This window comes from Mobula hypostoma, chromosome 19 (genome assembly GCF_963921235.1).
Source record: "Mobula hypostoma chromosome 19, sMobHyp1.1, whole genome shotgun sequence".
Lineage (NCBI taxonomy): Eukaryota > Metazoa > Chordata > Chondrichthyes > Myliobatiformes > Myliobatidae > Mobula > Mobula hypostoma.
In genome coordinates, this window is record NC_086115.1 from 43220735 (window position 1) to 43243254 (window position 22520).

Genomic DNA, 22520 nt, shown 5'->3' on the forward strand with positions numbered 1-22520 from the left:
CAGTTGAATGTGAGATCTTCCTGGGAGAGGTTAGGCAGAAATATTGTTGTGTGGTTTAGCAAGGAAGAGGGCAGGAAAAATGATTTGGCAGAGAACCAAGAAATATGGTGAGGGAGTATACATAGGAACACAATATTTCTACAAAATGTGTGCCAGCAAAGTACTGAGAGAAAAAGTATTGATTTCAGAAATACCTCTGAGGTTCAGAAACAGCCATTTTGGGGCAGAGTTGTTGGTTGGAGAGTTAAAGAGAGATGAGTAATCCCAGAGGAAAAGATGCTACAATTTCAGAGCCAATGAGAAACAGTCTATTACGAGTAGCCTCTATCAAAGATATCAATTTGACAATGACATGGCAAATTCAGAACAATGGAGGACTATTCTGAAATCTTGAAAAGTCTGTTTTCTACTTGAGCAGCCCGGGAGATTTATTTTGCAGATGTTTTAGAACAACAGTTGTGTCTTAAGACTTCATAAACAAGGTAAGAAACATTGGGCTCAAAATGAGATGCTATAGTGAACTGGGTCTCACAAAGTTACTGCATCAGAGAGGTTGGAAGAACATGAATTCTGGGGAAGTTTTTGTTTGTTTCCAGGACTCTAGCCATTTACAGAGTTGATGAATGATCTGAATCAAGTGCAGGTTAATTAGGAAAGACATATATTCTGAGGTGGAGAGTGTCAAAGCTCTGGAAATCCCCTGAAGACTCGATTTAGTAAGCTCAGCTCAATATAACGTAATCAGAGTACAGTAGACTACTGAGAACAGGAGCTGATCCAAAAAGGGCAGGTCAGGGAACCTAGAGGCTTCAAAAGTGACAGCTGGAAGGAGGAAAGGTCAGGACTCTACAGCGAGTCAATAGGAGTCAGGATCCAATCAGTCACATACACAGGAAGACCTAAGAAATAGAGATAAGCATGATTGAGTTCATGGCATCCAGTAATTTACTGAATGCAATCTATAATTGTTAATACTAAGAGTTATTGGTCTGCATTAAGTCTATGTGAGAGCAAGAGGTTGTTGATCCAAAATATATAATTTAATGCATTCATAGTCATGAAGGCAATTAGACTGATGTGATAATTACAGCAAATGATATGAAACCAGATGTATACAATGCCAGTCTGAGGGAGTAAAGCATTAAAATTGCTGGTGCCTGACAGGTACTTTGGAAATGTCAAATGCAGCCTAATATGAGAATTGAAGAAATCTGAAGACCGAGTAATTTATTAACAAGTTAAATTTACAAATAATAATAATCTGAGGCCTCCAGTGGTCAGAGTTAGCCATGGATATTGTGTCCTAGCTGTCTAGATACACAAGCCTGGGCAGTACGATATGGAGAGCAAGCTGTTGCCTATTTTGCAAGCTCCCCCTGTCCATGCATCTGATGAACCCAAAGGAATGGCCGAGACTGATACAGTTTGGCATCAACAGCATCACAGGAGTTGCCAGTCAGCATTGAACTCAATGTAGGCACTCCAGGCCTTAGGTACTCCAGCTCCAGATTTTTTCCTCAAGGTTTACTCCCGAAGCCATGAGTGGGTACAGCCGCAAGGCAGCAGAGGTTTGAGATCAAAGTTTTCCTTCTCCTAAGTGAGTTGCCAACCATGGCTAATGGACCCCATCTGCCCACAGCGACTGGTTTTAAGATGCCAGTAACCCGCTTTGCCCCTTCTACTGTCAGTAGAAATGGTTCCGCCAGGCTTAGTAACTAAGCCACAAATGAAAGCCAGGAACTGGACTTGGTTGTCAGAGGTTATTTGAGGCGCACACCATCGAGTTACTAAGCCCGGCGGAGCAGTTCATAGGTCGTGGGATAATAATCTAGTACACCTTTTATATCTGTAATTTTATATGTGCATGGAGTTTAATTAACTGTTTTGCTTTATTTTCTTATCAAATAGAATGCATGAATCTGAATAGATGTGGGGTAACTGAAGGATCTTATTTGTGTTGCATGATATTACTTTATCTATATTATTATGTATTTGCAATGTACTGTTCCCGCTAAGTTAACAAATTTCATGTCATATGCTGGTGACATTAAACCTGATTGTGTTTCTGATTCATTTAGAATATAGAATATAGATCTCTTGCACCCACTATGTTGTGTCAAAGTAATTACCCCAGTAATTATACATCTAACTAATCCCTTCTGACCACTCAATGTCCATATCCCTCAAAGTCCATTTCAAGTATGTATGCAGTATACAGCCCTGAGATTCCTCTTCCCACAGACAGCCATGAAATGGGAGAACACCATGGAACCTTCCCAAAGAAAACATCAAACACCCAACACCCAAAAAAGACAAAAATTGCAGAAACAGCGAAAAACACACAGAATATACAGGATGAGAACTACAAAATCATTGAAACAATCTGTTTAGTGTGTACCTATCCTAAAGTCTTATAAACACCTCTATTGTATTTGCCTCCACTATCTGGCAGCACATTCTATAACTTTAAAAATTTCTGTCAGCCCTCCCCTCAATCTCCATCACTCTAGAGAAAACAGCTCAGGTTTGTCTAGCCTCTCCTTATAGCACATACCCTGTAATACAGGTAAACCTGTACACCTCCTCTGCACACTTTCCAAAGCCTCCACATCCTTCCTTTAATAGGGTAACCAGAACTGAATGCAATACTGCAGATGCAGCCCAAAAAGAGTTTTATAACGGTGTAACATGGCTTCCTAACTGTTGGACTCAGTGACTCGAGTAATAAAAGCAACCATGCCATATGCCTTCTTTAACACTCTATCAAACTATGCAGCCCCTGTCAGGGAGCTATGGACTTGGACTTCCAAACACCTCCATACATCAATACAGTTAAGCGTCTTGTCATTAACTGTCTACTGTCCCTCATGATAGTTTTCCCAGTCTCTACAGTTTAGCTGAGAATTATTGCTTTCAAAAGTATGTTTTCATTAGGACTCAACTTCTGATTATTTGTTTATGAATGAATGCAACTATTTAAAGAGCCCACAGTTTTTACATTTGTGAAGTATTGCAATGATAGAAGGACAACAGCCAGTCGGTATCTAGCAAAATCACACAGTTGGTATTGAGCTACAGCACCAGGTAACCTGCTTTGGAGAAGCACATTGAGGGATTAATTTACCAACGAAATCACGTGAAGAGGACATATAACTGTCGCATTTAATCCTTTAATTTAGACCAAGTGAATCAGTAGCATTACTAGATTACTTCTGATATAAGAGCATTCGACTATTGTTTGTGTCTAGAAAAATCTGTTTTGACTGCTTGATGGAAAACTGGATAATCTCCAATAAAGAGTTAAGAGAAAAATAAGAGGGCTCACATGATTAAAATTTGAACCAATTGGAAAACGACATGAAAATGTTGAAGTTGGTACTGATAGAGCTGAGGGGAGGAAGGAAGGGCTGACAGTAGATAGTGTGTATAGGACTGAAATGTTTGCAAGTGTTTCAAAGGAAATCCCAGAGATGTAATGAGGAGCAGATGAATCTGAACAAACAGCACTCAAACAAATTGCTGATTGATTCTGTTGTTGGAAAATATGAGATAGTACTTTTATTCAATTAAATAAAAATAAATTAACTTTTGCAAAAAAGGTTCTTTGAAAACAATAATTTTTGTCTTTGTCCTATTGCAATTATAAAAATAACCTTTTGACAAACAGAGTCATTCCTATAAATATTTGAATGGTCATTCCAAGGATCAATGTCAAGCTTAAGATGATTTTTTATTAAGACTTTTTTTCTGGAAAAACAGGTTATTTTGCCTTGATAATTCTCCACTTACCCAATCATGATATATTTTCTGTCAATGGCTGAAGAGCCGTAGTAACATTGAAAGATCTAAATGGCTCAAGGTACGAGCAAGTTCTATCTCAGGGTAATGACCCAATCATCATAGGTTTGTCTTTCTCTCTACACATGCAGTTTATTTAAAATAGATTTTGTTCTTATGCCTGATTTCCAATACTTCTAGTGTTATCTTTTAAATATATAAATGAGCAACATTGGCTTCATATTCACTTTCCTTCATGCTATTTATTATGAGCTACAAGCATTTAGCAATCAGTCACCAGTAGAATCAGTACGTCCTTGAACTAGTTTCAGATCTGTCGTAACAATAGCTAAGAAGATTTCTGTTCTTTTTCACTGGAAGCCAACACCATTATCAGAAATAATTCCATCATAATAAGTCATTATGACGACCTGCAAATTAGGAATAACTTGTAAGTTTTTAAAAAGTAGTGAAAATTAAAAGATAAAAATTCTTTTTCATAGCTCATTCTTCCTCAAACCTGTCTATTCCCAGTTTAGCTGTGCCCATCCATCCAATTAAGTGTATCTGTGTTGCAAATATAGAGAGAAACAAAATATCTTGTTAAAAAATCAAGCTAGAACCTTGTGTTTACGGTATAGATTTACTACTTCCTGATGTGAAAAACTTGCGTCACCAAATAGGAAATCAGAAAACAGAAGTCTCACATCTACAGCTTTGTTCCTTGTTATTTTTATTTCAGCAGAATTACTTGATATCCCATTCTCTGATTTGTCTAAAAGCATTGCTTGATTCCTGACAGTTTAATCACAAATTACATGGATGATTGGAGTTCTGCTTTCAGACCTCTGGTCAATTATATGTGAGGTTTATCATTTCATTTCATAGACTATTTTGTTGTTTATCCAATCCCTAAAGGTCCATCATTTTGGATTTTAGTTTTATTAATGGACCAGCATTCAATGCATAAGGTAATTCAAATGCATATAGTACTGCTAAGGGAATAAAGTTCAAAATTAATGCATTCACTTTTGCTTTAAAATTTCTGAAAGCTATTAGTTGATAGCTATATTTTTTATTATGTTAATTTGTAGCTGCTTTCGGAGTGGTGGTTTGTTAGTGAAACTGAAAATTAGCAAGACCTTGGCCTCGTTATCTCTTTGTGCAATTGGATCCTCAATTTCCTCACTTGCAGATGCTGGTCAGTTCAGATTGGCAGCAACATCTCCTCCACAATCTCCACCAGCACAGGTGCACCACAAGGCTATGTGCTTAGCCCCCTTCTCTACTTGATTTACACTTTTGACAATGTGGCTTCTATGGACCATGGAGAGTTGTACCTCCAGCACCCAGGGCATGCCCTTTTCTCACTGTTACCGTCAGGTAGGACAGGGTTCCCCAAACATTTTTGCACCGCAGACCGGTTTAATATTGACAATATTCTTGTGGACTGGCCGACCGGGGGCGGGGGTATTAATCACAACAGGAATACAGGTGGTAAGTCAACTATAAGTCACTTATAAGTGGCTAATACACTCAATTTCGTTTCTAAAAGGGTTTATCTAACAAATTTAATATTAAACGCAGCGCATATTTTCCTCGCATGAATATAGTGATATGTTTCATTAGACAGCTTGTCTCCACATATCACACACAGGGGGCTTGGAGCGTGCAAGTCACTGGTCACAATAAAGCCATATTTTATGTCTGACTCGTCGTATTTTCTGTTGAAGGAAGCTTTTCTTTTGCAGTCTCGGCCTCAGCTGTCTCTGCGTTATCATCATCGTTAGGCCTTTTGGTCCCCTACCACCTCTTCCAAAGAAACTCTCAAGCGACACTTGTTTTTTACTCATCGAGTAGTTGTAGGTTAATGACCGACTGATGACCCCGCCTGCGTAATGACCTTGCGTGCGTTCAAGTTCAGCAGAGGGCGTGACAGGGAATGAGCAAAGGTGCAGCTGACTCATATCATTTCATATTGCCAAATCATATTGTTTCCTCGCAGTCCGGTAGCATATGCTTTGCCTCCCTGTACCGGTCCGCGGCCCGGTGGTTGGGGACCACTGAGGTAGGAGGTACAGAAACCTGAAGGCACACACTCAGCGATTCAGGAACAGCATCTTCCCCTCTGCCATCCGATTCCTAAATGGACACTGAAGCTTTGGACACTACCTCACTTTTTTTACTATACAGTATTTCTGTTTTGCATTTTTTTAATCTATTCAATATACATAATTGATTTACTTGTTTATTTATTATTTTTTTCTCTCTGCTAGATTATGTATTGCATTGAACCGCTCTTGCTAAGTTAACAAATTTCACGTCACATACTGGTGATAATAAATCTGATTCTAATTCATAACTCCAATACCATATTCAAGTTTGATAATACCACTGTCTTCGGCCAAATCAAAGGTGGTGACAAATCAGCATATAGGAAGGAGTTTGAAAATCTGGCTGAGTGGTGCCATAGCAACAACCTCTTACTCAATGTCAGCAAGAGCAAGAAGCTGATTATTGACTTCGGGAGGAGGAAACGAGATTGACCTGTCAGTCCTCATCGAAGTATCAGATATCAGTAACTTTAAATTTCTTGGTTATTATTTTGAGGGACCTGTCCTGGGCCCAGCATGTAATGGCAATTAGGAAAAATGCACAGCAGTGCCTCTACTTCCTCCGGAGTCTGCAAAGATTCAACATGACATCTAAAACTTTGACAAACTTCTCTAGATGTGTGGTGGAAAATATATTGACTAACTACATCACAGCCTGGTATGGAAACACTAATGCCCTTGAATGGAAGATCCAACAAAAAGTAATGTATATGGCCCAGTCCATCACAGGTAAAGCCCTCCCCACCATTGAGCACATCTACCTGAAACGTTGCTGCAGGAAGGCAGCATCTATCATTAGGGGCCCCCACCACCCAGGACATGCTCTCTTCTCACTGCTGTGATCAGGAAGAAGGTACAAAAGCCTCAGGACTCACATCACTAGGTTCAGGAATAGCTATTACACTTCAACCATCAAGCTCTTGAACCAAATGGGATAACTTCACACATCTTCACATCATTGAAGAGTTTCCACAACCTATGGATTCATTTTCAAGGACTCTTCATCTCATGCTCTCAATATTTATTGCTTATTTATTATTATTTATTTCTCTCTATATTTGCACAGTTCGTGTCTTTTGCATACTGGTTGACTGGCCAAGTTGGTGCAGTCTTCCATTGATTCTATTATGGTTATTATTTTACAAAGGTTTTGAGTATGCTTGCAAGAAAATGAATCTTAGGGTTGTATCTGGTGAGATACATGTACTTTGATATTAAATTTACTCTGAACTTTGAAACTAATATCCTTTATCAAAAATGAAACGGCTAAAAATAATTTGTAAGTACATGAATTTGGGAGGACATTATAATAACGTTACTGGACTAGAAATTCAGACGTCTTTTGGAATGTGAATTTAAATCTCAACACAAAGCTGAAAATTTAATTTCAGTGAATCAATTTTGGACCAAGTACCTTGTGCCATAAAGATTACACAAAGAAATTATCTTATTGTCTTTCAGGGCAGAAAATCTTCCACTTTTACTTGGCCAGGCTTGTAGAGCAAACTGATTCACACTTAAATATACTCTGAAATAGCCCAGCAAGCCAATTAGCTGTATCAACCACTACAAAAATCTATAATAAAGTTAGTCATCTAACATCAACCAAGGCACAGAATATAGACAGTACATATAACATACAGCTCTGTATAGTTGCCCTCTGTGGACCCTAAAACTACAATTAGTACGGGCCATTTGTTTCAAAATTTGGAAAGTTTCATCACTATTACTAAAACGGACAAAGAAACAGGCTCCATTGTATACTCCTGCCTTCTGCTAAGACAGAGACATTCCAGATAGTAGCATAGTGTTAAATAATGGGGAAGGAGTCCGCAAGCGTTACTTTTAGACCTTTAAGTCTTATAGTGTAATGTGACACATGGGCAAAGAAATCTTCTGCCATTTATTGCTTACCGTACTCTCTTTGTAAATGCATATTAGGAGTATTTCTTATTTAGTAGCACTTGGAGAAAGCACAGTGAGCAACAAAGGCTTGCTCCAAGGGGCAGTCTGCAATGTTAATCATCAGAAGTGTCCTGGCAGCAACACCACTGATTGGGAAAGGCTAAGGTCAAAAATGTGGCTCTCCAGAAAAGTAGTGAAGTAAAAACAACCTGGTCTTCAGAAATCAATCTATCACATATGCAATTGTCCTTGCTTTGGAATCTTCATCTTAGGTTACATGGATACTGTATAATTCACATTAAAATATCCTCTGAAGTAACCCAGCAAGCCACTAAGCTGCCTCGTACCACTACAAAAATCTATACAAAGGTTTAAACCACTGTATATTAACAAGAACAAGACAGAAGAAAAAGTACATACCTAAACGTCAGTTACAATTCTGTATTCTGACCATTTATAGTGGCGAGTACTGGTTGATATTCGGCAAGATGCATCCACGAACCTCTCCAAAATTAAATCTTTCAGAGACAAGCACAGGAATGCAAAACCCTTACTATTTGCAATCCTCTCCAACCACCTTCAGCCAAGTATTTCAAGAACATAATCTATTTTAGGCTCTTCTTGAAGTTCCCACATCACAGAAGCCACCCTTAGTTCACTCCATAGATCAAGAAAAGACTGAATATTGGAGATGGAAAGCTTATGCAACCTGAGACCATCTCAGCCTTACTGCTAAGTGCTACTATCATCTCAGTACCCAAGAAAAACACGATAATATGCCTTAATGACTACTACTAGGACACCTCTGACATCTACCATCATGAAGTGCTTCAGGAGGCTCATCATGGCACACATTCACTACAGCTTCCCAGAAAAACTTAACCTACTGCTGGAAGAGTTCTATGTCAGATGCTAGCTTCTGGCCCTACATTCATGTCAGGAACATCTGGACAGTAAAGACACATCTGTGAGACTATCGTTTGCAGCAGCGTCAATACTATAATTCCAGGCAAACTCATCACCAAACTCCAAATCCAGGGAGTCAAAGCTTCCCTCTGCAACTGGATCCTTGACTTCCTGGCCAACAGACTGCAATTACTAATGATAGACAGCAAAACCTCTGTCATGATAATTCTCAGAACTGATGACCCACGAGTTTGAGTCCTCAGACCCCTACTTTTCTCCCTGTATATTTAGACTGCATGGCCAGATATTGCTCTAACTTCATCTACAAGTTTGCCGGTGATATCCCTATAGCGGGCTGCATCTAAAAATAATGATGAGTCTGAGTACAGGAAGGAGATAGAGAGCTTACTGACATTGTGTCATGACAACACCATTTTCCTCTATGTCAACAAAACGTGGTGTTGATGTTGAGAGGATTGAGAGCTTCAAGTTCCTAAGAGTGGACATCACCGATAACCTGTTCTGTCCCAACCCTTGTTGATGTCATGTTCAAGAAAGCTCACCAACACCTCTGCTTTCTCTGCAGGCTACAGAAATTTGGCAAGTCCCCTTTGACCCTTCTCAATTTTTTTTTTTGGTGCTCCCTCGAAAGCACTCCATTTGGATGCCGAATAGCTTGGTATCATAACTGCTCTGCACATAACCACAAGAAACTATAGAGAGTTGTGGAAACAGCTCAGCACATCACAGAAACCAGATTCCCCACTATGGACTCTATCTACTCTTCTATCTGCTTCATTAAAGCAACCAGCATTATCAAAGACCCCGTCTATCCCTCTTCCATCTTGCAGAAGATACAAAAGCCAGAAAGCATATAGCACCAGGCTCAAGGACAGCTTTTATCTATTGTTATCAGATTCTTGAACAGGTCTCTTGTATAATAAGATAGACTCTTGGCCTCACAATTAACCTCATTTTGATATTAGAATTTATTGTTTCCCTGCACTGACTTTCTCTGTAGCTTCTATACTTCATTCTGCATTGTTAATGTTTTACCTTGTTCTACCTCAAAGCACTGTGTAATTATTTTGAACTGCATAAATAATATGCAAGACAAGGCATTATATCTTGGTACATGCAACAATAATAAACCAATATCAATGCCAATACTCTACGAAGGACTGTGTTAGAAACTGGCTGTAGCTTCAGGTCTGGGCGCACTCACTAAATTCCCTTTCCTCTCAAACAGGGTACCAAAAGGGCTCCCCTCCAGGACCTGTAAGCCTTCCGGCAAAGTGGTAGCTTAAAGGGAGTACAGATGCATACTCAACAAGTTGGAAAAGTCCCCTACATGTTCTTCCCATAAAAAAGTACAAATCCACTCCAGCTATTTTTCATCCATTCAGAGGACAGCCATCAGAAGAAAAATAGAAGCTGTCATGAATAATTCTATCATGGCACATTACCAACTACCTGCTCGGCAAAGCTATATCTGGGTTCTGAGACAGCTACTCACTGCCTAACTCCCCAGAGAATTAACGACACCATCAAGTCACATCACAAGTGTATTGGCCTTTGTATGGATAAGTTTACAGTAGATCTACCAAACACAAATTGGTTAACATGGTCTAGAACAAAGCTGACTAGCTTCTGATCACCATCTTCTTTACTTATTCCTCCCAACAATAGCACACGTTGAATTAATTACTAATCCCTAAGTGGTCTCATCTCTCCTTATCTCGGCAAGTGAAGAAGGCTTCTCCTTCACATGTTCTACCAGTCTGTTGTTGCCAATACAATCTTCTATGCGGTGGTGTGCTGGGACAATAGCATCAACACGGGTGATGCCAACAGGCAGACTGACTCTGTTATAGGAGTCAAATGGGACACACTGGAGGCTGGTAGAACAAAGAACCTTACTGAAAATCCTGGCAATTCGGTACGGTTTCTCACCCTCTGTGTGCCACCCTGGCTGAAGAGAGGAGCACTTCCAGTAATAGACTAAGACAACTGTGCTGTTCCAAAGAGCGCTATATGAAGTCATTCTTACCCTTGGCCATTAGACTCTATAATGAATCAACCTATAGCCGGGGAAGTGATGACCCCCCTCCTGTTAGACTATGGTAACTTATTTTTTATCCATTCTATTTATAACCATATAACCATATAACAATTACAGCACAGAAACAGGCCATCTCGGCACTTCTAGTCCGTGCCGAACTCTTACCCTATCCTAGTCCCATCGACCTGCACTCAGCCCATAACCCTCCATTACTTTCCTGTCCATATATCTATCCAATTTATATCTATCCAGTTCCATTCCAATATGAAGGTGTGACTGTCACAAAGTTAATCCGCAGGAGTGGGTTCTCTGGTGAGGGGAGTACCTTTGTGAATACCACTTGTGTGTTACCCTCGTGTGGGTGTGGTAGTTCACTGAAGAAAGGCACCCCTGTGGCAAATCACTGTTGGAGTTATTTCGTATGTCGTGGAACTGGAAAGTGGCTATCACATTGTGTGTCTGGGGTAACCTTGTGGAACCTACCGGTGTGTCGACCCTTGCCTGGGTGGTGGTTCCCTTGAAGAGGGTCCCCTTTATGATAAGCTACTGTTGGTGATAATCCAATATCTGTGCACTTGTAATGCTACTGTGACAGTGAAATTTCCTTTCGGATCGATAAAGTATCTGTTTAATCTCTTCCAGCCCTTTAAACTCTGAGATAATTCGAGTCTCATGATCATCATGAATTTCTTCATATGTGAAGGCTTTCAGCTGCCAAACCCTTTACAACCGGAGTCCCATGCTAATTCTTGTTGCCTTCTCTACCTCTTTTCTCAGCTTTAAAATATTTCTTTCAAACCTTCCTCACACCCACCCCCCCACCCCGGCCAAGCATTTAGTCATCTGTCTGAGTGTCTCTTTCATGGCTTGATTCTTTTTTTTTGTTTGATAATAATTCTCTGAAGTGCCTGAGTCATTTTGAATGTGTTAAAGGTGATACATAAATGTTGCTAAGTCAAAAAGCTGAAGTGCATTGCTTAGTAGCTTGGAAAAGGAATATTCACTAGTTTCTCAAGGAAAAGTAGAGATGTGTCATCAGCACCCATAATCTTGGGAAAAATGAATGTAAATCAGTAGTTGCTAAAAGCATTATGGTGACACAATGGTTAAATTGCCAGTCCAACAATCAAGAGAGCAAAATTCAAATTCCACTGTGTAGCCAAGGAGTTTAAATTTAGGTCATAATCCAGGTTTGTTCTAAATGAGTAATTATTGGTAACGAGCAGCAGAAATCTGCTGAATTAGCTCCCAGCCCAACATTCTGGTTGACCCTTAAATGACCCTTGTGTAACATTTAGTGTAAAAGCAATTAGGGTTCAGCAATAATATTGGTCATCCACAAACACACTCCAAATTGAAAACAATAGCTTTAAAAAGATCCGCCATGAACCTGCTGAGTTGCTCAATAAAGGTGGAACAAAGTTTGGTTATTAGTGATTTCTCCAACTCTGTCACCATGGCTTTAACAAAGATTAAATGAAAAATTATTATTTTCCACGGAGGTTAATCTCATGAATTGGAAAACAAACTTGAGGAAGTTCCTGGAGGAACTTATGCACATTCTGCACTCTGGCTGACCAAAAGCTAACAGCAATAAAATTATATTTTGCAATTATACATGTTACAAAAAATCTGCATATTTTCTTGTCAGATTTGAAAGTAGGAGCACACTTTAACTTTAGCCTATGTTTCTAGTTGCACGTGATTGTAAGCAGCATTTATGAAATAAATAAACACCTTACACTGGAGTTTCGTTAGCTACTTGCGGAGAACTGCCACTAAAGTAGACGAACTAATATCTTTTGTTTCATAAGTTCTCCTTCCCCTGTGGTATTTAATCCACCAGCTGCCAAACTTGTAATAAGCAACATGCTGAAAATGTAATGCATATGAAGAATTCATTTTATATAGCATAACAGCTCTTAGACTGACACTCACACAAAATTCTAACAGAGAGCTAAATAATCAAAATTGTCGGTCTTCCTCCTGACTGTTTCACTCAGAGTTTTTTGGAACCAAATCTGCTCCAGCCATTGAGGTTAGCAGTAAAGAAAGTGTAGAAAGTCCTTGAGGGAATGATCTATAAAATAACCACTTTGGATGGATCTTTGCATTTCAAAGATAAATTAAGGGTTTTGAAAAGTTTGAGTAACAAAAGAAGATCCAAAGTAAATGCAGGTACTCAATTTGTTAATTGAAGATAGGCTTTCGACAGGCTATACAATAGAGTCATAGTTGAGACACGCCCTATGACCCCTTACAACCATGACAACCATTTTGCCCATCTCCACCAATACCATTTCCCCACATTCTGACTGTAACTTTCTATATCTTGCCTTTTTCAGTGTCTCCGTAAATGCCTCTTAAACATAAGGATTGAATTTGATTCTACCACATAGTCTGGCAGTATATTCCAGATATCAACCCCTACAATCCTCTTTAAAACTTCTCACTTTAAAGCACTACCCCATTATTTTTGATACCCTTCCAACGGAATAAAAGATTTTGAATCTCTACCCTAATCTTACCTATCAGTTCCATCTTCTCTGCGTTTCAGAGAAAACATACCAGCTTTTTCAGTATCTCCCCATAGATAAAATCCTTTCATTCATTCAATGTCCTGGTAACTCTCTTCGGCAAACTCTCTAGTCAAACTCTCTAGAGGCCCTTAACCTATGACCTCTAGTTCTAGTCTCACTCAACCTCGGTGGAAAGAAGCTCTTTGAATTTAACCTCCCCTCATTTCCCTGCACTCCAGGGAATAAAATACAAACCTATTCAACCTTTTCCTATAACTCATGTTCTCAAGTCCCAGCAACATCCTTGCAAATCTTTACCGTACAATTTCAGTCTTACTGTGCGCAAGTGACCAAAACTGCACACGATAATCCAAATATGGCCTGACCAACATCTTATACTGCTTCAACATAACATCCTGTACTTATTACTTTGATTTATGAAGGCCAATGTGCTAAAAGCTCTGTTTATGATCCTACCACCTATAATACTACTTTCAAAGAATTACAGATCTGTATTCCAAAATTCCTTTTTTCTACTACACTCCTTAGGACCCCACCATTCACTGTGTAACTCCTACCCTGGTTTGTCCTCCCAAAGCGCAGTACTTCATATTAATCTGCATTACATCCATCTACTATTTTTCCAAGCTGGTTCAGATCCTGCTCCAAGCTTTGAGAGCCTTCCTTGCTGTCCACTATGTCCCCAATCTTGGTGTCACCTGCATATTTGCTGATCCAGTTTACCACATTATCAACCAAATCATTAAGAGAGATGAGAAAGAACAATAGACCCAGCACCGACTGTTGCAGCACATCACTAGTCACAGGCCTCCAGTCAGAAAGACAACCATCTCCACCACCCTCTAGTTTCTCCTACTTAGCCAATATTGAATCCAATTTACTACTTCATCCTGAATGCCAAGTGACTAAACGTTCTGGACCAGCCTCCAATGCAGGACTTTGTCAAAGGCCTTGCTAAAGTCCACGTAAACTCCATTCACATCCAGTTCTTCATCAACTTTCCTGACCTCCATGAAAACTGTGGAAAATTGGTCAGACATTAATTAACATACACAAAGACATGTGGACTCTCCCTAATGAGGCTTTCTCAATTCAAATACTTACATATCCTGTTCCTTAGAACACTGTTCAATAATTAACCCACGACTGAAGTCAGGTTCATCAGCCTATAATTTCACAGCTTATTTTTAGAGCCTTTCTTAAAGAACAGAACAACATTAGTTATCCTCCAGTCCTCTGGTAGCGCACCAAAGGTTAATGGCATTTTAAATACCTCTGCCAGGTCCCATGCAATTTGTCCAACAATTATTTACATCTCAATGGTAATTGTTTATCTATTGCTTTAGATCCTTTAATACATAAAACAACAAGAGACTCTGGTTCCTTTCAGTAACTGCAATAATTAATAATAAATATCCATGAAAGCATATAAGTACTGAAACTCATAGTTTATTCAAAAGGTGGAATAAGCAACGTCCCATTAAGAAAGTACATTCCTGATAATATGATTTTTAAAAATTCTGATACTGCTTTATAGCTTTGATATCAAATTTCACTGTTCCACATTTAAGCCCATTGTGAAGATGCAACAGCACATTGATATGGTCTAACATTTACAGTGTTGCAAAAATTACAGAAGGGTTTTCACAGGTTGAGACCAGACTGAAGAAAGAATTCCTGGGTGGAGAAACAATTCCTAACTTCAGGGATTGAGGCCACACATTGATATAAAAAAATAGGAAGAAAGTGATGGTAGTGGGGGAGGGAAGAGGTAGTGGTGGGAGGTAGAAGAAGCTGGGGCAAGGTTCTTTAAATCTGGGCCTGCTTTCTTTAAATTTGTATCCTGCAGGGACTTATATTTCTTTAATACTCATGTGTAAAAAAAAATCTGTATTCTAAAATCTGGTTCACTGAGCACCAGCAACCAAACTGTGAATGCAATCCATTGTAATGTGAACCCTCCCACTTTTATTTCCCCTTACTTGCATGTGCAAACAAATCAATGAGCTTTTCAGATGTAGACTCTAGATATTAATGTTGTTTCTTTTGCAAAATGGCCAGCAGCAAACTTTCATTTTGAAATGTGCATCATATTGGGAGCTTGGATGCCTTGTTAACAGTAAACAGTACTCCATGGCCACAGATATGGACAAAATGAGTTTTTTTTAAATCATGTCAGTTTCACAAAGACCAGAGAATAAGTTAGGACAAAATTGAGGAAGCAAAAATAAAAGAACATTCATTTGATTAGCTCCAGTTAAGTGTTTTGCATGGATATAGTCAGGGGGCCGAGACTACCACTGAGTTTCTGAGGTGCAGCAATCAAGATTGGTTTGGCCGCACATATTCTACAAGGGAGAACTGACCAACACAGGCTCTACTTGGTATTGAATGGGTTCCAGTTTGAAGATGTCCATAACTCAATTTTGTCTCAAATAGCCTCTGACAACCAAGTCCAGCTCTCGGTCTTCATGTGTGGCTTAGCTGCTAAGCCCAGTAGAACTGTTTCTACTGAGTGGAGGAAGGGCAAAGGCGAGTTAGTGGTGCCTTAAAACCAGTCACTTTGAGCCCATGAGGCTCGTCAGCCACGGTGGGCAGCTCATCTGTTATTTATTTATTGAGGAATAGGCCCTTCCAGCCCTGTGAGCCACGCTGCCCAGCAATCCCCCGATTTAATCCAAGCCTAATCATGGGAAATTTTACAATGACCAATTAACCTATCAACCTGTCCATCTTTGGACTGTGGGGGGAAACTGGAGCACCTGGAGGAAACCCACGTGGTCACGGGAAGAATGTACAAACTTCTTACAGGGAGTGAAGGGAATTGAACCTGGGTCGCACATACTGTAAGGTGCTGTGCCAACCACTAAGCTACCGTGCTGCCTGAGAAGGAAAGCTGTGATCTCAAACCTCCGCTTCCTCTCACCTGCAACCACTCATTGTGAAGGCTTCAGGAGTAAACTGCAAGGAAAAAATCTGGAGCTGGAGTCCCTAGGGCAGTCCTACGTTGAGTTGAACGCTGAGTGGCAACCCCTGCGACATCGCTGGTGCCAAACTGTATCAGTCTCTGCGTTTCCTTTGCCTGCTGCATGGGCAACACCTTCCTCTCCATATTGCACTGTCCTGCAGTGTGTACTGGCATGATTATCACGTAGACAGCTGGGACTCAACGTCCATGACCGACCCTGACCAACAGAGGGGTCTCACCTGCTTTAGTATTTTAACATTTACTATTCTGGCTGGAGACTCATTTCACAGTCATTCTGCTTTATTTTCAGGAACATCTAAATATCTAGCTGCCATGTTATTATAGTGCTCCAGCCTAACATTCTTCCTCCAGGGTAAGCTTCTCTGCTGTTGTGAATGATTTTTAACTATAAAAAGGAGAGCCATAAATGTTAGAGGCTCAAGTGTCAGAGATGCAATCAACCAGGTGTCTAGGTAATAAGAAACATATTGTAATAACATACCATCTAAGCCATGTAGTTTTGTGAATACAACTGAAAGTAGAGAAGTGAAAGAAGGAATACATCTGGAATTAAACAAGGTAGAGTGTAAAGGAACCTTAATTACTTTCTGTATATAACCCAACATCTTGCTGGAATACAGCACATGGCAACGTCAACACACTTACGACCCAGAAACATGTCAGAAAATAAGATTTTAACAAGAGTTTTAAATTGCTAGAATTTGCTGGTTAGTTTATGCTGCCGTTCCATTGTTTTCCTCATTCTCAGTCTTCCAGTTCCATCATGGGCAATACCTTCCTGATATTGAGGACATCTTCAAGAGATGCTACCTCAAGAAACTAGCATTCATCATTGAAAATTCTGACCATCCAGGATGTGCCCTGTTGGCATTACTATCATTGGGGAGGAGTTACAGGAGCCTGAAGACCCACACTCAATGTTTTAAGAATGGTTTTTTTCCCTCCATCAGATTTCTGAATGGTCCATTAACCCAAGAACACTATCCTGTTATTTGTCTTTTGCACTATTTATTTTTGCAGTTCATAGTAATTTTTATGTCTTGCACTGTACCGCTGCTGCAAAACAACAAATTTCATGACATATGTTAATGATAATAAACGTGATTCTGATTCAGAACCTGTTGAATTTATACTCTTGGCTCCATTTACAACAGTCACAAACTGTTGAGGTTGGCACCGAAACTAAAGATGTTTTTGATGGTATGAAAATTGCTATTACAATGTTTGCCTTGTTGGCTCAAAAAAGCAGTCTTTTTGACAGTGGCTTGAGGCTATGAAGCATGCAGGGTAAATTCTCCACCCACTCAATTCTATTGAAATTCATTCAGTTGAAATCAATCATTTTGTGATATAAAGGGGATCCTCTCTGCCACCTATTCCCAATGTGAACAATGAGAAGATTTATCCCTTTATTTTAATAAAACTGCACTCTTAGGACAAAAACTTCATGATGTGTTTCTGTCATAACTAATGTCAAACTGAGTGCTGCCAGTTTAAAAATCAAAAATATCACAGTATTTTACAGTGCAATTTTCTCTCTCTCTCTCATTCCCCATTTACTGACTGAATCTTCTGAAGTCTCTCCATTCTCACATCACTCACACTAATTTCACGAGCAATTCCAATGCTAAATGGGATTGTAATGCTCTTTATTCTTGCTCAGTTATTCTTTGCAACCCGCCATGTATTCCCTTAACTGCCATTGTTCAACTTAGAACACTAAATGTCCTTGTCTGAGTATCTACTTTGTTAAATATCCATCCACAAATGTGCTATTGCCTTCCACCTCTCGGAATGGCTTAATCACTGCACTACTTGCTCTGATTCATCAAAAAGGTAAACTCCATTGTTTATTTTTACTTTGCTTAGCCTTTCCATGGTTTATGACAGATTTAAATTCACTGCTTCCTACTTCAGAAGCAGTTGTGGTCACTATATCATAGGAAAGATAGAATTACGCTTGAGTGGATGTGAAGGAGATTCACCAGAACGTTGGCTGCGATGGAGCAGTTCAGTTACGAGGAGAGACTGGACAGGATAGGTATGGTTTCCCCTGCAGTGGAGGAGACTAAGAAGGGGCTTGATTAAAGTATATAAAATTATGAGTTGTATAGATAGGATCGACTGCAGGAAACCCCTGCTTAACAGAGACAGATAAAACTAGAGGGTATAGATTTAGGATGATGGGAACAATATTTAGAGAGAATTTGTGGGAAAATTTTCACCTAGAGAGTGGCATGTACCTAGAATATACTGCCTGAAAGAGTGGTGGCAACAGAGATGGCAACAGCATTTTAGAAGAGTTAAGATGAGCACTTGAATTGCCTAGATGTAGAAGGCTTGATTGGAGTGATTAACACACTGAACAGAATGGCCCATTTTCATGCTGTATGACTCTTTGACCAAGCTCTTGCTAGTAATTTGCTGGTCTGGCAATGCACTCTCTTCATTTCAATCTTCTCGCATTGCCTCCACAACAGACACTGCTATATACACTAATATTCTCATGAATCCCCACGGTGTATTCCATGCTTCCATCTTCGGTGCTATCTTTTGCTGAATCTTCAGAACTCTCTCCATCCTCACATCCCTGACACTAATTTCACATGAACCTACTGTATCTTGATTCACTAGATGTCCCTCTGCAATCCCAATGCCTTTTTAATATTAAGCAATGAATGGGTCAAAACGTACCGCATCTCAACAATTTTTGGCTCTGCCCATAGCTTCCATACTTTAGTCATTGATACTATCTCTCTTCCGAGAGGAAACTCAGCCTGATGATGCACATCTTCATGAGTCTGTTTATGCCTGCAACAGCTTTACTAAATCCTCCTCACTAATCCCGATCCAACCAAAACAGTATTCAGAATTTTGTCTGCCTCATCCAATTCAGCACCTCCCTTTCGTTTTGATAAACTCCCCCCCCGCCTTAGTATACTTTCAAAATCATTGTTCTCATGTTCAACGTGCTCCAAAACAGACCTCCAGGTAGTACATTCTGTTTTTTTGGGCAGAACGTCCTGCCATTATCCAGTCATTAGATTCAGAACGTTCATCCATATTGTGCCATGACAGTTTTCAAACAATCCACCTATCATAACTTTCTCTAACTTGCAAATTATGGCATTGACAATGAAGATTTCTGTTAACATTAAACTGTAGTCATCATAACCTCTTTTATTGTGTTCACCATTAGCTCTTAGTAAATTTAACTGTATTTCAATTACTCAATCTGGCATAAGTACAGTGTGAGCATGTGTGTGAATGTGAGTGCATTTGGTTGGTTATTTGTATACACAAACATATATATGGTTTACTGCCAAAACCTGGTAATATTGTTCAAGAAACAGATAAGTAATGTAAGCAGTACAATCCATACATGTTATCCCACATAGTGATGAAACTAAATCTTAATTCTTCTTGAAACTTAGTATAAAATTTCACAGAATCATATATAATATATTTATTGTGTTCTTTGTATTATTGTGTTTTTTGCTGTATCAGATCCAGAGTAGTAATTTTTTCATTCTTCTTTACAATTTTGTACTGGAAATGACATTAAGCGATCTTGAAACTTGTATGTATGTCACCTGTATCTTCAGCTTGCATTCTTCACCTCATAAGCTACATATTTGTAATGATCTAAAATTGTGATCATTTAAATATTTTTAAATAATCCATCTTCAAAACATTATGCTTTGTCACTGATCAGTACACAACTCTCAAAAGTCTAAATATTATTCATATAAATTTGGGGGACTTCAATGCAATTTCATTTTATAACTTCACAAAATCATTGAAGCAAAGTGCATGACTGAAATTCAGCTGACATACTGGTACTGAGCAATTCTTTGCCTGTAGTGTTAGAAAGAAACATTATATGATAACATTTTAATTTAACAGAAAAATGTACAGACAGTCCCCAGGACGATACTTTCCTCTTCTGATCTTATACTTGATTTTGTTCTCTTCACAGCAATTTTTCCTGCTTTATTTCTGTTACCTTTTATTATTTCATTACATTAATTTCAGTGCTGTTGCTATGGATACAGAAACATAAAACAATTAAAATATGCCGGGAGGGGAAAAGGGGGGTAGGGTTGGGAATTAACATGGAAAATACATAAGGAACAAATAGAATCTATGGCCTCTTCTGCGACCTGTTAGCTTTTTTCTCGGCCTGTACTGTAGATTAGTTGTGCAGTGTTGTGCTGTCGGTGCAGGCAGCTATGCTGCTGCTATTCAGCTTTCCTGGAATTCAGCATGTTTAATAGTATACCAGCCATCCTAGGTATCAATTCTTATTCAGCACTTTGTGCAGTCGTATGTCAACTACAATTAGCCTACTGCCTACTAACTGCTAGCTTTGACGTGTTTTGTTCGACACCCTTCAATGAACATTAATAATAACTTAAGGCTTATAATTACATCTCTATGAAGGCCTTTCTACAAAAGAGCATTATAGTGGCAGTGCAGTAATCCTACTCTTTTAACATTTGATAGCGTTATTACATAGACCCAATGCTTGCTAGATTGCAAGACCATCCACAGACTCTTTAACTTCCACAATCCACCCTCCCCCCTCCGTCTCATCCCTGAGCCAGGCACCTACCATCTTCTTTGACTAAAGTTAACAATTAAAGAGAATCTAGCTGGTTTTCACAGTGCGCACAAAACTACCACACAGTGCACTAACACATTTCAGTGCACAACTCATTGTACCTGTCTAGTCATAAAATAAAATGGCCTTTTTGTTAGGGTCAATAAATTTTATAAATGATCTCTGCAGAATTAACCAAAAACAAGAGCAGAGCACAATGCAAAGTCCAAAATGAAATGCAAACAATAAATATCCTTTCAAAGTAGAATTAGGAAGTAAATCACTAATAATATCTTAATTGAAAATAGATGGATGACTATATTGCAATGAACCATGACAGTTTTTTGTGATCTCCCAAATTACAGATGTCCCACAAGCAAAAACTACTGTCTGCATTTTAAACAGCGAACAGACTTGAGGCCTTTTCCATCATTTAGGAGACTGACTTTAGTGAGATTAAATTAAATTTATAGCTGCATTGAAATAGTACCTTCCTTGTCAATCAGATTTTAAATGTTACTAAGCAAGAGCCCCTGTACAGCTGTGCCATTATAAACATGCAAATTTAACAGATACTGAAACAGTTTAAGTGATAAAGCTGAAGAACATCTGTCAAATGTAATACCTGTTAAGCAATCACATTTTTTTTAAAATAGCTCCAGCGTTTTTCTTCATTATGATATTAATATTAAATAGGCCTAATTTCTCTTTGGCTTTCCTTCAAGACACTGCAGCTTATTTTATCCCAATGCAACCAAGCAACACAGGACATTATATCTATAACGTAGCTTGTAGCATGTAAGGTGAAATATCTCCAGACGGAAAATCACTAACCTTAAAATACATGTTCCAAAGTGCAAAGCACAGACTGCTGTGTATGGTAGTGCTCTAACATTGAGGAGGTGCCTTTTGCTGCCTGCATCACCAATTATCCTCCCAAACTGTTTTTTTTCACAAATTCATTTAAAGGTATTTTGGCACACAGGCAGGACAGCATTATCCAAGCAGTGTGGATCTGTCCGGATGTTCTAGAATTTAATTCAGGCCCTCAGTCCCTCCAATAAAAGGAAACGCTGGAGTATCAATGATTCATCAAAAAGCACTCTTTGCATAATTTGAAATGAATCAAACGAGATATCTCCTTACCATGTGCACAGCCCCCAAGTGAAGAATCAGGCCAGTAAAGAGGGAATGAGGACGTATTTCACACACGAGCTGCAGCTTCTCAGCGATTCACTCTGAGCCTTGCTCCCTCCTGGGAGAATGAGCTCATTCCAAGCCGCCAACAGCCGCCCCTCAGCCATTGCAGTGTCACTGCAGAATGTATATCGAGTGCAGGCACGTCATTAAAGGAGATCAGTTATAAAGCTTACCAGTACCATCCCTCCCCTAATTTACAGTCTGAATGGGTTATCTCTTATTAGTCTGCCACTAGACAAAAAAACCTAAGCAAACACCTGTAATAAATTGAAGCAGGGAATTTAAAGCCAGACAGAAATTACCCTTCAATATTAAGGCATTTTATCTACTTGGAAACACAGTGAAAAATACTGAAGGGTTACTTTTTCATTCACATAATATTATCTTATTTGAGGTAGGATAATACAAAAACACAATAGCAGAA

The 22520-nt window shown here is 39.1% G+C and overlaps 1 protein-coding gene across 16 annotated transcripts in view; it reads right to left on the reverse strand.

Annotated features, from left to right (window-relative positions):
• jakmip3 (Janus kinase and microtubule interacting protein 3) overlaps positions 1–22204 on the reverse strand; it is a 325135-nt gene extending 302931 nt beyond the window's left edge. For 13 of the 16 annotated variants that reach the window (XM_063071788.1, XM_063071787.1, XM_063071780.1 and 10 more), the window contains exon 1: positions 21731–21749. The gene's annotated coding sequence lies outside the window, so the exon portion shown is untranslated. Of the gene's footprint in view, positions 1–21730; positions 21796–22042 lie in introns of those variants that run through there. The other 3 variants (XM_063071774.1, XM_063071791.1, XM_063071775.1) reach the window with 2 other exon arrangements.
• Positions 22205–22520: the final 316 nt, after the last annotated feature.